This window comes from Jaculus jaculus, chromosome 9, assembly GCF_020740685.1.
Source record: "Jaculus jaculus isolate mJacJac1 chromosome 9, mJacJac1.mat.Y.cur, whole genome shotgun sequence".
NCBI classification, from domain to species: Eukaryota; Metazoa; Chordata; class Mammalia; order Rodentia; family Dipodidae; genus Jaculus; species Jaculus jaculus.
This window is the reverse complement of record NC_059110.1, coordinates 42668044-42683200: the sequence shown is the minus strand read 5'-3', so window position 1 is coordinate 42683200 and position 15157 is coordinate 42668044. Positions and strand designations below refer to the sequence as shown.

The window sequence follows — 15157 nt, the reverse complement described above, 5'->3', positions numbered from 1 at the left end:
GAGTTCAGCAGCAACATCAGCAGCTCTGGAACTGGTACCAGCGGCCCCAGCAGCAGCAGCCCCAGGAGTGGCAACAACAGCAAACCCAGCAGCAGCAGAATCAGCAACAGCAGTGGCTACAGAAGTGGCAGCTACAGCAGCAGCAGCAGCAGAGGCAACAGCAGAAGTGGGCCCACCAGCAGCTTGAGCTGCTGACAGACCCAGCGGAGGCAGCTTTCGCAGCAACAGTTCCACCAGTGGGGGTGCTGATCTTCAGGGCCACAGTTGCCAGGCTTGGTTTGCACCACAGGAAAAGCCAGCTCCAGAAATCAGAACAGCAGCCCGACGACCCAGGCAGCAACTTGACTGAGACCAAACTCATCCAAGGCAAATGGATTTGCACCAGGAAAGGATCTCACTTGGTCACAAGCTGACTGGGATCCATCAACAGACCAGAAATCTTAACCTCTATGTTGATAGAGGATCTGGTTGTTATAATAACTACTCAGGTATATATACTTGGGGCTGTTTTTGACTGAATGGGTACAGTGTTTAATTAACTTTTAGAATCTACCTGTGTTTTATTCCACTCAGCCTACTTGAATACTCCCATAGCAGGGAAACTCAACCCCTAGGAGCACATTTGTAGATACTCTCAGAGTCTTAGGAACAACATCTAACACCTTAAGCTCCTACCCTGAAAATATATAACATCAAATCAATTGATACAGCTAAGAATACCCAGCTAGCTAGAAAATCCAAGCATTAACTTAATCCAAGATGCAAAAATATATACATTATAACACAAGAAACACTAAAAAGCAAGACAATATAAATCCACCTAAAAGTATTAATGCATCAGAAATGACCTCCAGTGAGAACGAGTTAGAGGAAATTCCTGAAAAAGATTTCAAAAGAATGATTGTAAATATGTTCAAAGAAGTCAGAGAACAAATCAAAGGAGTCAAAGAGGAACTTAAAGAGGAAATCAAAGGAATCAAAGAAGAGGCAGGACACCGATTTCATGAAATAAGGAAGGCAATACGAGACATAATTAAGGAAATAGAAATAATAAAGAAAAACCAGTCAGAATTACTAGCAATGAAGAACACAGTTAATGAAATAAAAAACTCTGTAGAAAATCTCACCAGTATAATGGATGAAGGAGAGGACAGAATATCTAAGCTAGAAGACCAGGTGCAGATCTAATACAGGCCAACAAAGAGAAAGACCAACTTATAGAAAAGTATGAATGGGAATTTCAAGTTATTCGGGACACTATGAAAAGATCAAATATTAGAATTCAGGGCATAGTAGAAGGAGAAGAATTTCACTCCAAAGAAATAGTAGGCATCTTCAACAAAATCATAGAATAAAACTTCCCCAAATTGGGAAAGAGGTACCAATACAGATACAGGAAGCCTTTACAACCCTAGCCAGACAAAACCTGGAAAGAACCTCTCCTTGCCATATTATAATCAAACTTCCAAACACACACACCAAAGAAAAAATATTAAAAGCAGTTAGAGAGAAAAATTAAGTTACCTACAAAAGTAAGCCCATCAGGATTACAGCAGATTATTCAAAACAAACTTTTAAAGCCAGAAGGGCTTGGGGTGATATATTCCATGATCTGAAAGATAACAACTGTCAACCAAGGATACTTTATCCTGCAAAGTTATCCATTCTAATAGACGGAGAAATAAGGACATTCCATGACAAAAGCAGGTTAATGGAGTATTTGAAGACAAAACCAGCTCTACAGAAAATATTTGATAGAATCCTCCATGCTGAAGAAAAGTAAAAGCACACATATAAGGAACCTAGAAAAAACAAGCAATACTCAAATACTAGTTAACAGAAAAGAGCACAGGTAGAACAAGAACCACAAAAAAAAAAAAAAATGGCAAGCATAAATACACACCTTTCAATAATATCTCTTCATATCAATGGCCTCAGTGCCCCAATGAAAAGACATAGGTTTTCAGACTGGGTTAAAAAGCAGGATCCTACAATTTGTTGTCTCCAAGAAACTCACCTTTCTACAGAGGATAGACATTATATTAGGGTGAAAGGTTCGAAGACAGAGTTTCAAGCAAATGGGCCTAGGAAACAAGCAGGGGTTGCTATCCTAATATTGGACAGGGTAGACTTTAGTCCAACGTTAGTCAAGAAAGATAAGGAAGGTCACTTTATATTGATTAAGGGCACACTCCAATAGGAGGACATTACAATCCTAAACATATATGCACCTAACATGGGGGCTTCCCAAATTCATCAAACAAACAGTATTAGAACTAAGGTCACAGATAACACCAAACACAGTGGTGGTGGGTGACTTTAACACCCCACTCTCATCAATTGACAGGTCATCTCGGGAAAAAATAAACAGAGAGGCATCTGGACTAAATGAAGTCATAGAGGGAAAGGACTTAACAGGTATATACAGGACATTCATCCAAAGGCTGCAGAATATACATTCTTTTCAGCAGCACATGGAACATTCTCTAAAATAGACCATATATTAAGACACAAAGCAAATCTTAACAAATTCAGGAAAATTGAAATAATTCCTTGCATTCTATCTGACCACAATGGAATTAAACTACAAATCAGTAGCAAGAAAGGCTACAGAGCATACACAAAATCATGGAAACTAAACAATACACTACTAAATGATGAATGGGTCAAGGAAGAAATCAAGAAGGAAATCAAAAAGTCATAGAGTCAAATGATAATGAGAACACAACATACCAAAATCTCTGGGACACAATGAAGGCAGTTCTAAGAGGTAAATTTATAGCCTTAAGTGCCTATATTAAGAAATTAGAAAGGTCGCACGTAAACGACCTAATGCTTTGCCTTAAAGCCTTGGAAAAAGAAGAACAAGGCAAACCAAAAATCAGTAGACAGGAAGAAATAATAAATATTAGGGCAGAAATTAATGAAATAGAAACAAAAAGAACAATCCAAAGAATTAATGAAACAAAGAGTTGGTTCTTTGAAAGGATAAACAAGATTGATAAACCCTTAGCAAATCTGACCAAAAGAAAGAGAGAGGAGACACAAATTAATAAAATCAGAGATGAACAAGGTAACATCACAACAGATTGCAGAGAAATTCAAAAAATCATAGGGACATACTATAAAAGCATATACTCCACAAAGTATGAAAATCTGAAAGAAATGGATGATTTCCTTGATCTATATGAAGTACCTGAATTAAATCAAAATGAGATTAATCACTTAAATAGACCTACAACAAACATGGAGATCCAAACAGTTATCAATTATCTCCCAACTAAAAAAAGCCAGGCCCAGATGGATTCACTGCTGAATTTTACCAGACTTTTAAGGAAGAGCTAACACCATTGCTTCTTCAGCTTTTCCAGGAAATAGAAAAAGAAGGAATTCTACCAAACTCCTTCTATGAGGCCAGCATCACTCTGATCCCAAAACCAGGCAAAGATAGAACAAAAAAAGAAAATTACAGACCAATCTCCCTCATGAATATAGATGCCAAAATTCTCAACAAAATATTGGCAAACATGGGCTGGAGAAGATGGCTTAGTGGTTAAGCACTTGTCTGTGAAGCCTAAGGACCTAGGTTTGAGGCTCTTTTCCCCAGGTCCCACATTAGCCAAATGCACAAGGGGGCACACGCATCTGGAGTTCATTTGCAGTGGCTGGAAGCCCTGGCACACCCATTCTCTCTCTCTCCTTCTATCTTTCTCTCTGTGTCGGTCACTCTCAAATAAATAAAAAATAGACAAAAAAAATTTTAAAAAAGTATTGCAAACATAATACAAGTGTAGATCAAAAACATCATTCACCCTGACCAAGTAGGCTTTATCCCAGAGATGCAGGGATGGTTCAACATACGCAAATCTATAAATGTAATACATTACATAAACGGGTTGAAGGACAAAAATCACATGATCATCTCATTAGATGTAGAGAAAGAATTTGAAAAAATCCAACATCCCTTCATGATAAAAGTCCTACAGAGACTGGGAATAGAAGGAACATATCTCAATATAATAAAGGCTATTTATGACAAGCCTACAGCCAACATATTACTAAATGGGGAAAAACTGGAAGCTTTTCCCCTAAAATCAGGAACAAGACAAGGGTGTCCACTGTCCCCACTTTTATTTAGTATAGTTTTGGAAGTCTTATCCATAGCAATACGGCAAGAGACACACATAAAAAGGATACTAATTGGAAAGGAAGAGATCAAGTTATAATTATTTGCAGATGACATGATTCTATACATGAAGGACTCTAAAGACTCTACTAGCAAGCTGTTAGAGCTGATCAAAACCTACAGCAATGTAGCAGGATACAAAATAAATACACAGAAATCAGTAGCCTTCATATATGCTAACAACAAACACACAGAGGATGAAATCAGAGAATCACTCCCATTCACAATTACATCAAAAAAAAAATAATAATAAAGTACCTTGGAATAAACCTAACCAAGGAAGTAAAGAATCTCTACAAAGAGAACTTTATAACACTCAAGCGAGAAATTGCAGAAGGCACTAGAAAGTGGAGAAACATCCCTTGTTCCTGTATTGGAAGAAGCAATATTGTGAAAATGGCAATCTTTCCTAAAGCAATCTACACATTTAATGCAATCCCTATCAAAATTTCAAAGGCTTTCTTCATGGAAATAGAAAAAACAATCCAAATATTCATTTGGATTAACAAAAAACCTCGAATATCTAAAATAATACTGAGCATCAAATATGAGGCTGGTGGTATCACCATACCTGATTTTAACCTGCACTACAGAGCCATAGTAACAAAAACAGCATGGTACTGGCACAGAAGCAGACATGTAGATCAGTGGAACAGAATAGAGGACCCAGATGTAAGCCCAAGTAGCTATAGCCACCTGATATTTGATAAAAATGCCAAAAATACTCATTGAAGAAGAGACAGCCTCTTCAGCAAATGGTGTTTTGAAAACTGGATATATATCTGCAGAAGGATGAAAATAGATTCTTCTCTCTCACAATGCACAAGAATTAAGTCCAAATGGATTAAAGACCTTAACATCAGACCTGAAACTCTGAAACTGCTAGAGGAAAAAGTAGGGGAAACCCTTCAACATATTGGTGTTGGCAAAGACTTTCTGAATACAACCCCAATTGCCCAGGCAATAAAACCACAGATTAATCACTGGAACCTCATGAAATTACAAAGATTTTGCACTGCAAAGGACACAATGAAAAAAGCAAAGAGGCAAACTACAGAATGGGAAAAAATCTTCGCCAGCTATATATCTGATAGAGGATTAATATCTAGGATATACAAAGAACTCAAAAAGTTAAATAATAAGGAATCAAACAAGCCAATCAAAAAATGGGCTATGGAGCTAAATACAGAGTTCTCAAAGGAAGAAATATGAATGGCATATAAGCATCTAAAAAAATGTTCTACGTCACTAGTCATCAGAGAAATGCAGATTAAAACTACATTGTGATTCCATCTCACTCCTGTCAGATTGGCCACCATCATGAAAACAAATGATCATAAATGTTGGCGGGGATGTGGAAAAAAAGGAACCCTTCTACACTGCTGGGGGGAATGAAATCTGGTGCAGCCATTGTGGAAAAGAGTGTGGAGGTTCCTAAAACAGCTAAAGGTTGCTCTACCTTATGACCCAGCTATAGCACTCCTAGGCATATATCGAAAGGACTCATTTCATTTCCTTAGAAGTACGTGCTCAACCATGTTTACTGCTGCTCAATTTATAATAGCTTGGAAATGGAACCAGCCTAGATGTCCCTCAAATGATGAGTGGATAATGAATATGTGGCACATTTATACAATGGAGTTCTACTCAGCGGTAAAGAAAAATGAACTTATGAAATTTGCAGAAAATGGATGGACCAGGAAAGTATTATACTAAGTGAGGTAACCCAGGCCCAGAAAGCCAAACGCCACATGTCCTCTCTCATATGTGGATCCTAGCTACGGATGATTGCACTTCTGCGTGAGAATGAAAATACTTAATAGCAGAGTCCAGTAAGGTAAAAAGGAGACATAAAGGGTAGAGAAAGGAAGGGACGAGGATACTTAATAGGTTGATATTGTATATATGTAATTACAATGATTGTAATGGGGAGGTAATCTGATGGAGAATGGAATTTCAAATGGGAAAGTGTGGGGTGGGGTAGGGAGGGAATTACCATGGGATATATTTTATAATCATGGCAAATGTTAATAAAAATTAAAAATAAAATAAAATAAAATAAAATAAAAAGAAACTCTTCAGCTTCATGTGATTCCATTGGTTGAGTGAATGTTTAAGATTTGATCTACTGGGGTTTTGTTCAGGAAGTCATTGTCCATCATGGAATGTACTTCCTAAATTTTCTTCCAGGAATATTTGAGTTTATGGTCTTATATTGAGGTCTTTGATCCATGTGGATTTGAGTGTAATGCATGGAGAAATGTGTGGATCAAGTTTCAGTTTCCAGCATGTGGTTATCCAGTTTGTCCAGCACCATTTGTTGAAGATGCAGTCTTTTTTCAGCTTATATTGTTCGGGTCTTTGTCGAATATCAAGTAGCTATAGTTGCTTGACCCAAAATCTGGGTCCTCAAGTCTATTCCATTGTTCTAGAGTCCTGTGTTTATGCCAGTACCATGCTGTTTCTATTACTATGGCTTTGTAATATACCTTTAGATCAGGTATGGTGATGCCACCAGAGGTATTTCTTTTCATGAGGATATGTTTGGATATGCGAGGCCTTCTGCCTTTCCATATGAATTTTGAAATCATTTTTCTATCTCTGTGAAGAACACTGTAGGGATTTTAATTGGAATTGCATTAAGTCTCTATATTGCCTTTGGTAGGATTGTCATCTTCACAATGTTAATTCTGCCTATCCAGGAGCACAGGAGGTCTTTCTATTTTCTCAAGTCTTCCTCAATTTCTTATTTGAGTGTTTTTATGTTTTCATTGTATAGATCTTTCATTTCCTTGGTTAGCGTTATTCCAACGTATTTTTTTGTTGTTGTTGCTATTGAAAATGGGACTATGTTCATTATTTCTTTCTCTGTATCTTTCTCATTTGCATATAGAAATGCTACTGATTTTTGTGCATTCATTTTATATCCTGCTACTTTCTTTTTTTTAAATATTTTTTTGTTCATTTTTTTATTTATTTGAGAGCGACAGACAGAGGGAGAAAGACAGATAGAGGGAGAGAGAGAGAATTGGCGCACCAGGGTTTCCAGCCACTTGAAACGAACTCCAGATGCGTGCGCCCCCTTGTGCATCTGGCTAACGTGGGACCTGGTTAACCGAGCCTTGAACCGGGGTCCTTAGGCTTCACAGGCAAGTGCTTAACCTCTAAGCCATCTCCCCAGCCCCTATCCTGCTACTTTCTTTAGGAGTTAATCACCTTCAGGAGTCTTGGGATGTAATCTCTTAGGTCTCTCACATATACAGTCATGTCATCAGCGAATATAGCTAACTTAACTTCTTCCTTTCCAAATTGTATCCCTTTTATTTCCTTCTCCTGTCTCATTGCTTGAGCTGGGAATTCCAGATCTACAGTGAAAAGCAGGGTGAGAGAGGACAACCGTGTCTTGTTCCTGATCTTAATGGGAATTCCTCCAGTCTCTCTCCATTAAGTATTATTTGGGCCTTGGGAGCTTTCTATATTGCCTTTATTATGTTAAGATATGTACCAAACATGCCAATTCTCTCCAATGTTTTGATTATGAAGTGATGTTGTATCTTGTCAAAGGCCTTTTCTGTATCTATTGAAATGATCATGTGGTTTTTATGTTTAGCTTTGTTTATGTGGTATATTACAATATGTTAAACCACCCTTGTGTTCCTGGGATCAATCCCACTTGATGTGTTGTTGGACTCAGTTTGCGAGGATTTTGTTCAGGATCTTTGCATCTAAGTTTATTAGGGAAATAGGCTGGTAGTTCTCTTTTCTTGTGGCATCTCTGCCTGATTTTGAATTAGGGTGATACTAGCTTCATAAAAGGATTTGAGTAGCTTTCCCTGTTCTTCAATTGTGTGGCAAAGTTTAAGGAAAATTGGTTTGAGTTCTTCCATGAAGGTTTGATAGAATTCAGCTGAGAAGTCATCTGGTCCTGAACTCTTTTTGAGGGGGAGGTGTTTTTTTTTTTTTTTTATTACTTTTTCAATCTCCATGAGTGTGATGGGTTCATTGAGGTGATTAATCTGCTCTGAGTTTAGCTTTGTTAGATGCTATGCATCCAGGAATTTATCCATCTCCTCCGCATTGTACAGTTTTGTTGAGTAGATGCTTTTGGATCTTAGGTTGGAGAATTAGCTCTTGTAAAGAATACTAGGAATATGGGCTGGAGAGATGGCTTAGCAGTTAAGCGCTTGCCTGTGAAGCCTAAAGACCCCAGTTCGAGGCTTGGTTCCCCAGGTCCCACGTTAGCCAGATGCACAAGGGGGCACACGTGTCTGGAGTTCGTTTGCAGAGGCTGGAAGCCCTGGCGTGCCCATTCTCTCTCTCTCCCTCTCTCTGTCTTTCTCTCTGTGTCTGTCGCTCTCAAATAAATAAATAAATAAATAAATAAATTTTTAAAAAAGAATACTAGGAATATTTCTTCTTGAATTTTTTTTTTTTTTTGTTGTTGTTGTTTTTGTTTTTTTGAGGTAGTGTCTCACTCTGGTCCAGGATGACCTGGAATTAACTATGTAGTCTCAGGCTGGCCTTGAACTCACAGCAATCCTCCTATCTCTGCCTCCTGAGTGCTGGGATTAAAGGCGTGCACCACCACACCCAGCTTGTGTGCTATTTTTATACATCACTGTGCATGTTTACTTTTAAAGGCACTTTTATCTCCCTTAATACATCCAGACACAAAAATACACCTGCATCTCTTGGTTGAGTGCATATTCCTTCCTATTTTTATGCCCTGCAAATTCATGTAAGGGGGGTAGGTAAATAGTAATCTGCATCCTCAAAGTTCTAAGGGGGTGTTTGGATGGGTATTACTATCTTAGAAAGCATTACTTAGCGCAAGGAATGCCATAAGTGACCATAAATTTAAAATCTGGAAGTGACCCATTTTTTATTATCTTTGAAAAGTGAAATCCATTTCAAATGCATATGACTTCAAAACTATTCAACTTCTCAAGTTTGAATTATGTTAAAATTCAGCAATGAGTCAGATTAGCTTTCTTTTTGGAAAAAGAAATGCCTTGGTTTAGAATGTACTGAATCTATAGACAGAACATGAATTTAATTTCAAATAAGTCACCAAATGCTTTCTAGCTACTAAGTTGTAATCAGTATTGTGGCAGTTACATTTCACAGACATTATTTTCATTGAATATTTTGATATGACAGCCTCAGCCATTGTTGTATTGATGAATGGTGCTTACAAAAACCATGTCATAGATTCAATGTGAAATTAAGTAATTAACCTGAATCATCAATTATCTTTTGTTAATAAAAATGTCCTGCGAATATACTACAGTTGTAGTTTCTGTTCTCTAATTAAGTAAAATCTCAATATACTGGCTTTATCTCATCAACCCTATTTGTAAGTATTACAGGGTCTTCTAGATTTACTCCATAACTATGCTTTGAGTCTGCTCTCTTTCTGTCTGCAACATTGTTGGCTGTGTAAACATGTACACTATTTTTCACCTGGCTTTTGCTTATAGCTTGTAGTCTCTCCTGCCCTCAGTCTTGGTACTTCTTATTCTGTCTCCACCCTGCTAACAGAGAAATGACTATGAAACTCTAGTCATACCTGCACAGCCACCTGCCTGCTGTGATTCAAGGACTACTTCACAGGACAATACTAATGATCTTATGAATGGACACAAGGCTATACACACCGATCGTTCTTCCCTTTGTCTTGCCATGTGGTGTGGTCTCTATGTCACTAGCTAGCTTTATCTCCTGGGAGGCAAATTTCATGTATCCTCCTCAATAGGCCTAGTCTCTATGTAGTTGTTTTTATGTCTAGAATATTATTTTCTACCTGACCTTACTCTTCTTGACAATTCCTTACATTTCACACTTACTAATGATTTTAGTCTTTTTCTTGTTTGATTACCCAGGCCTGACATAGGTCTTCTATATGCTTGCCAGTAGAAATTTGAACTCATCCTTTGTGGCAGTCATATTTGCATTGCTGGAAGAAAACCACCCAATCAAGAGTAGCTTGTGGGAAAAAGGGTTTATTTTGTCTTACAGGCTCCAGGGGAAGCTCCATGATGGCAGGGGAAAATGATGGCACAAGTAGAGGGTGGACATCACTTCCTGGGCAACATCAGATGGACAATACCAACAAGAGAGTGTGCCAAGCACTGGCAATGGGAAACTGGCTATAATACCCATAAGCCTGACCCCATAATACACTGCTTCCAAGAGGTGTTCCTATATCTCCATCAGTGGGGAATCTAACATTCAGAACACCTAAATTCATGGGAGGATACCTGAATCAAACGACCACATCTTATTTGCTGTTATCACAGACATCAAATGAATATTTGAAGAGTTATTCAAATTGGGTATGTGTGTTACACCACAATGATCTATTGGATTAACTCTCTGTAATACCACCACTGGCACTTGGAAGATAAGTGTGCCAAAGTTAACTGCTTAAAATCATAAAGTATGCCTAAGGGATGCTGTGGTGGTTTGAATAGAATAGATGGCCCCCAATATATTCAGTTGTTTATTTGTTTGTAGTTTGCATCTGTAGCCACCTTGCTGGAGGCAGTATCACTGGGTGGATCTTAAAGTGTGGTGGTGGGTTTCAGATTTCAATCTAAGTTATGCAGTGTGCCTAGCTGGAGTTCCTGAAGTGTTCTGTGGCTTTTGGCTTTTAGGCTGATGCTTCTCTCTCTGTCTGCTTGGGCCTCTGAAGGCAAGCCAGTTTCTTCTGCCATTATAGAACTCCCCCTGGATCTGTAAGCTTCAATAAAACCCTTCCTCCATAACTGTGCCTGGTCTGGACGTTTATCTCACCGAACCTAAATCTGTCTTCCACAGATACATTAAGTTTAGTCAAGACTGAAGTGAGGTTGAATATTAAAGAAAAAAAATGCCATAAAAATAACAAAACCACAACATGGACTATTTTAATAGACTGAAGAATTTAAGAATACATGCATTTGGAAATGCTCTTAATTAAAAGTACATCTTATCTTTTGTGAGTCAGACACCTTATATATTTGGTTGAACCCTGCACTTCCTAGTTGTACAAAGTAGAACAATTAATTATCTTTCCAAATTTGTTTCCTGCTCTGAATATTTCTCAGTCTTGTTGCAAATAGCAGGTGGGTGTAGAGTGTGAATTAAAGATCTCTGTATATAGTGTTTAACTATTTAAGTATGCCAAGCAGGTTCTGTTAGCCACTGGTCCATTTTTTTATAGTATCATTAAGAATAATTTCTAAAATTAAAAAAATCCAAATTTCAGACTTTACACTAGTAAAAACTGATTGCTGGGCTGCAGAGATGACTTAGCAGTTAAGGCACTTTCCTGTGAAGCCCAGTGAACCATGTTCAATTCTCCAGGCCCCATGTAAGTCAGATGCACAAGGTGGTACATGCATGTAGAGTTTGTTTGCGGTAGCTAGAGGCCCTATGGTACCCATTCTCTTGTTCTTTCTCTCTCTCTCTGTCTTCCTCTCCCTGTCTGTAATAAATAAATAAATAAATAAATAATAATAAAGCTGATTCCTGTTGTCCTTTTCTGTATCTCTTGTGGTAATAATGCTGGTGACAGAAGGTTTTGCCCTATATTAGATAATTGTATCCTCCCTGCTATAGGGATAACAGTCATTCTCACTGTTTGGAGGCTTAGTTAGATAGGCAGCTGCACTTGTTCAATGTGACGGAATATCATATATTAATTAAACATGTTATTAACATGAAGTGTACTTTCTAAGATTTTCTTGCCCCTACTTTATACATATGTATTCATTGCCTAGCATTTTCTTCAAAATTTTGTCTCACTAGCGATTTTACTCTGTTCATTTTGAAAATAATGAAAGGAAGCCTTTGTTCTATAGATTTCTTGAGTTACTGAAAGAAAAAAAAATAAAATAGTTATATTTCTCTCCCATAATTAAATTTTATATTATTGTTCATTAATGTGCAATAAATATGTCAACATCATAATTCTTCCTATCTCCAAAATGAAGATTCTGGAAGACTTAGGTATTGGTAAATACTTAAGAGTTTCTGTAGGATTTGAAACTCATATTATCTCTATGATGATTTTCTGTGTAAGGCTACTCAGGTTACTGTAACAAAGTGCCCCACACTAGGTGGCTCAAATAACTTACTGGTCAGATGGCTCATAGGCTCCCTGTCTTTGTAAGTCAGTATGAGCTTTGTGGTGTTTCTTACCACATGGAGTCCAATCCTAAGAGGTCATGGGCTACTTTCTTGACCTCACTTAACCTTTATTTTACTACTTTAGAGTGCTCATGTCTAATAACAGCCACCTAGAATGTGGATTCAACATGGGAATTTGTGAGGGATACTCATATTTGGCCCATTAGACTCTCTGAAGTCCTCTTGTCATCATAACCATTATACAAGAATGACGCAGTGGAGGGCTTGATGTTTTGTCAGGAGTTACATGGTATCAAGTATTAACACTAAGATCTAAATCCACAGTCTCATGTGAGCCTCCTGCCTTCATTGTCTCTGTGTTTGCTGCATTAGTGGAGGTTATAGAGCAAAGATAAAGATTGAGAGACATTGTGAAAAAGATGAAATATGAGGAAGGGTTCTGAGTTTTCATACTAAAATCTCAACTATACAACTTTTGAAAATGATCTCATCCAGAATATTGATCATGCTTTATTATGGTTTTCTGTGTTCTGTCTTCATTGATTAGTTTCAAATCACTCATCCTCTAATACATTATTGCCTACATAAGTTTCCCAAGGCCACCTATTACTTATTGGATTAAAATATCTGGGAAAGAGGAAGTCTGAGAGTCTGCATTTTTTAGTGTATTCTCCAGTGACTCATATGCTTTCCCAGGCACAAGAATCAGTGCTTCATAGAAATGTATCCAGCCAGGTTAGAAGGTGAGTTATGCTTGAGAGATGCACTGAGTCATGGTTAAACTCTGGCTCAATGTAAGACATCGCCATGCATTGCACTGAACACTGAAATCTCCAAGGAGAATGCATTCAACATTTTGGCAACACAGTCATTCTGCCAGCATTTGCTTCTTCACTCCCATGTTTTGGCTCCATTTTCTTTTGCCTGCTTAATATGTCCTTTGTCTGCCTACTCCCCCAAATGCCCACCCCATCTTCATTAATATACATTCACTTTACTGCATAATGCCCTTTCTTGCTTGTTCCCATCTGCAGCTAGTACATATAGGACAGAATCTCTTGTATTCTGTCTAATTTTTCTATTCCTTGTGACCTAAGTGGGAAGTCAATAACATGGCTTGACTTACAGAGCTATGACAGGCTGACCTGGTTTGATAATTGAATGTCTAATTTCTGCAGTGTTAACTAAGGATTTGCACAGCACATAAAGTACCCATTCCATGATATACTCCAAACCAAGGTATATAGTCCATTTTTATGTAAAACATCTCAAATACAACTCTATGTGGGAGATGGCCAATGTTCATTTACTGTAGTGCAATTTCTGGAAAAAAATAAATGTGATGTAGCTAAACCTACTAGTCTCCATTTTGGGGGGCATAGCTGTGTTTATGTTCTGATTACCTAATGTTAAAGGTTCACACTTCAGGGTGGCTGCACTGCCCTAACATGCATTTGTTCATTAGTTAATGCTTAATTTACCTAAGGTTGTTTTTTAAAGCACAAAGAGCTTTCCTCAGGCAAAGAAGTAACTTTGAGTAACTTCTAAGCACTTCTAGAAAAAAATTTCCATGAAGGATTGAGAATGTAAGTATGAGTCAAAGAGAACTTACATTTCAGCACAAGTGTTTTGAGAGGAGAATGTAATCATAAAAATATATGAATAAAAATTTTGGCTGTCAGTAAGTTAAAAAGGAGACATAAAGGGAAGAGAAAGGAAGGGAGAAGGGTACTTATTAGGTTGATAATGTACATATGTGAGTACAATGATTGTGATGGGGAGGTAATATGATGGAGAATGGAATTTCAAAGGGGAAAGTGTGGGGAGTGGGGAGGGGGGGAATTACCATGGGATTTTTTTTACAATCATGGAAAATGCTAATAAAAATTAAAAAAAAAAAAAAACCCTCAAGATCCAACCCATTGACACACATCATCTAGTGAACCTTTGCCTCCTAAAGGTTCCACAACCTTTCTAAACAATATGAGCTGGGAAACAAGTGTTCAAATACATGAGCTTTGGAAGATATTTCACATTAAATACATGACATTCAGATTTTGCCAGATGTCTTAGTTTGATTCAGGTGCCCCTCATAAGCTTAGGTGTTGTGAATGCTAGGTTCCCAGCTGATGACAGATTGGAATTAATACCTCCTGGAGGGATTGTATTGTTGGGAGCGGGCTTATGGATATTATAGCCTGTGTCCCTTTGTCCATGTTTGGCACACTCTCCTGTCACTGTTGTCCATCTGATATTGCCAGGGTGTGTTGTCCACCCTCTGCTCATGCCATCATTTCCCCTGCCATCATGGATCTTCCTCTCTACCCTGTAAGCCAAACAGCATTCATTTTCCCCCACAAGCTGTTCTTGGTCAGCAATGAGAACCTAGGAAGAGTAGTGCCATTTGTTGCTAGACACCTAACTGTGTGGCATTGGCCTTTTGGAGCTGATTTTCAAGAGGAATGTGGAGGGATTTGAAAGCTTGGAGATGTCTTGCAGTGTTATAAGTACAGCTTGATGGATATTCTGGTCAGAGTTAAAAGCCCTGAATGTAGTAAGAACTATGAGGTTTGGCTTGTGAGGGTGAGAAAGAGCTTTGTCTGGTCTGGGCTACAAGCAGTAGGTGAGGCTTGCTGTTCTGCTCATGTCCTGAGAATTTGTGCAGGGTTGTATTGCATAGAAATAGACTGGTATAAACAGAGGGATATGACACAGAAAAAAGGAAATCTTTGGGCTGAAACTTTTGCCCATACAACTGCAATTGTATAAGATATTACAACCTTTGAGATTGAGCCAGCTGTCCAGCACTGGGCTACAAAAAGAATGTAGACTGTTTTG

The 15157-nt window shown here is 38.0% G+C and overlaps 1 protein-coding gene across 7 annotated transcripts in view; it reads left to right on the top strand.

Annotated features, from left to right (window-relative positions):
- Positions 1-15157, top strand: part of Nkain2 (sodium/potassium transporting ATPase interacting 2) — a 1180756-nt gene that overhangs the window by 124104 nt on the left and 1041495 nt on the right. The window lies entirely within an intron of this gene.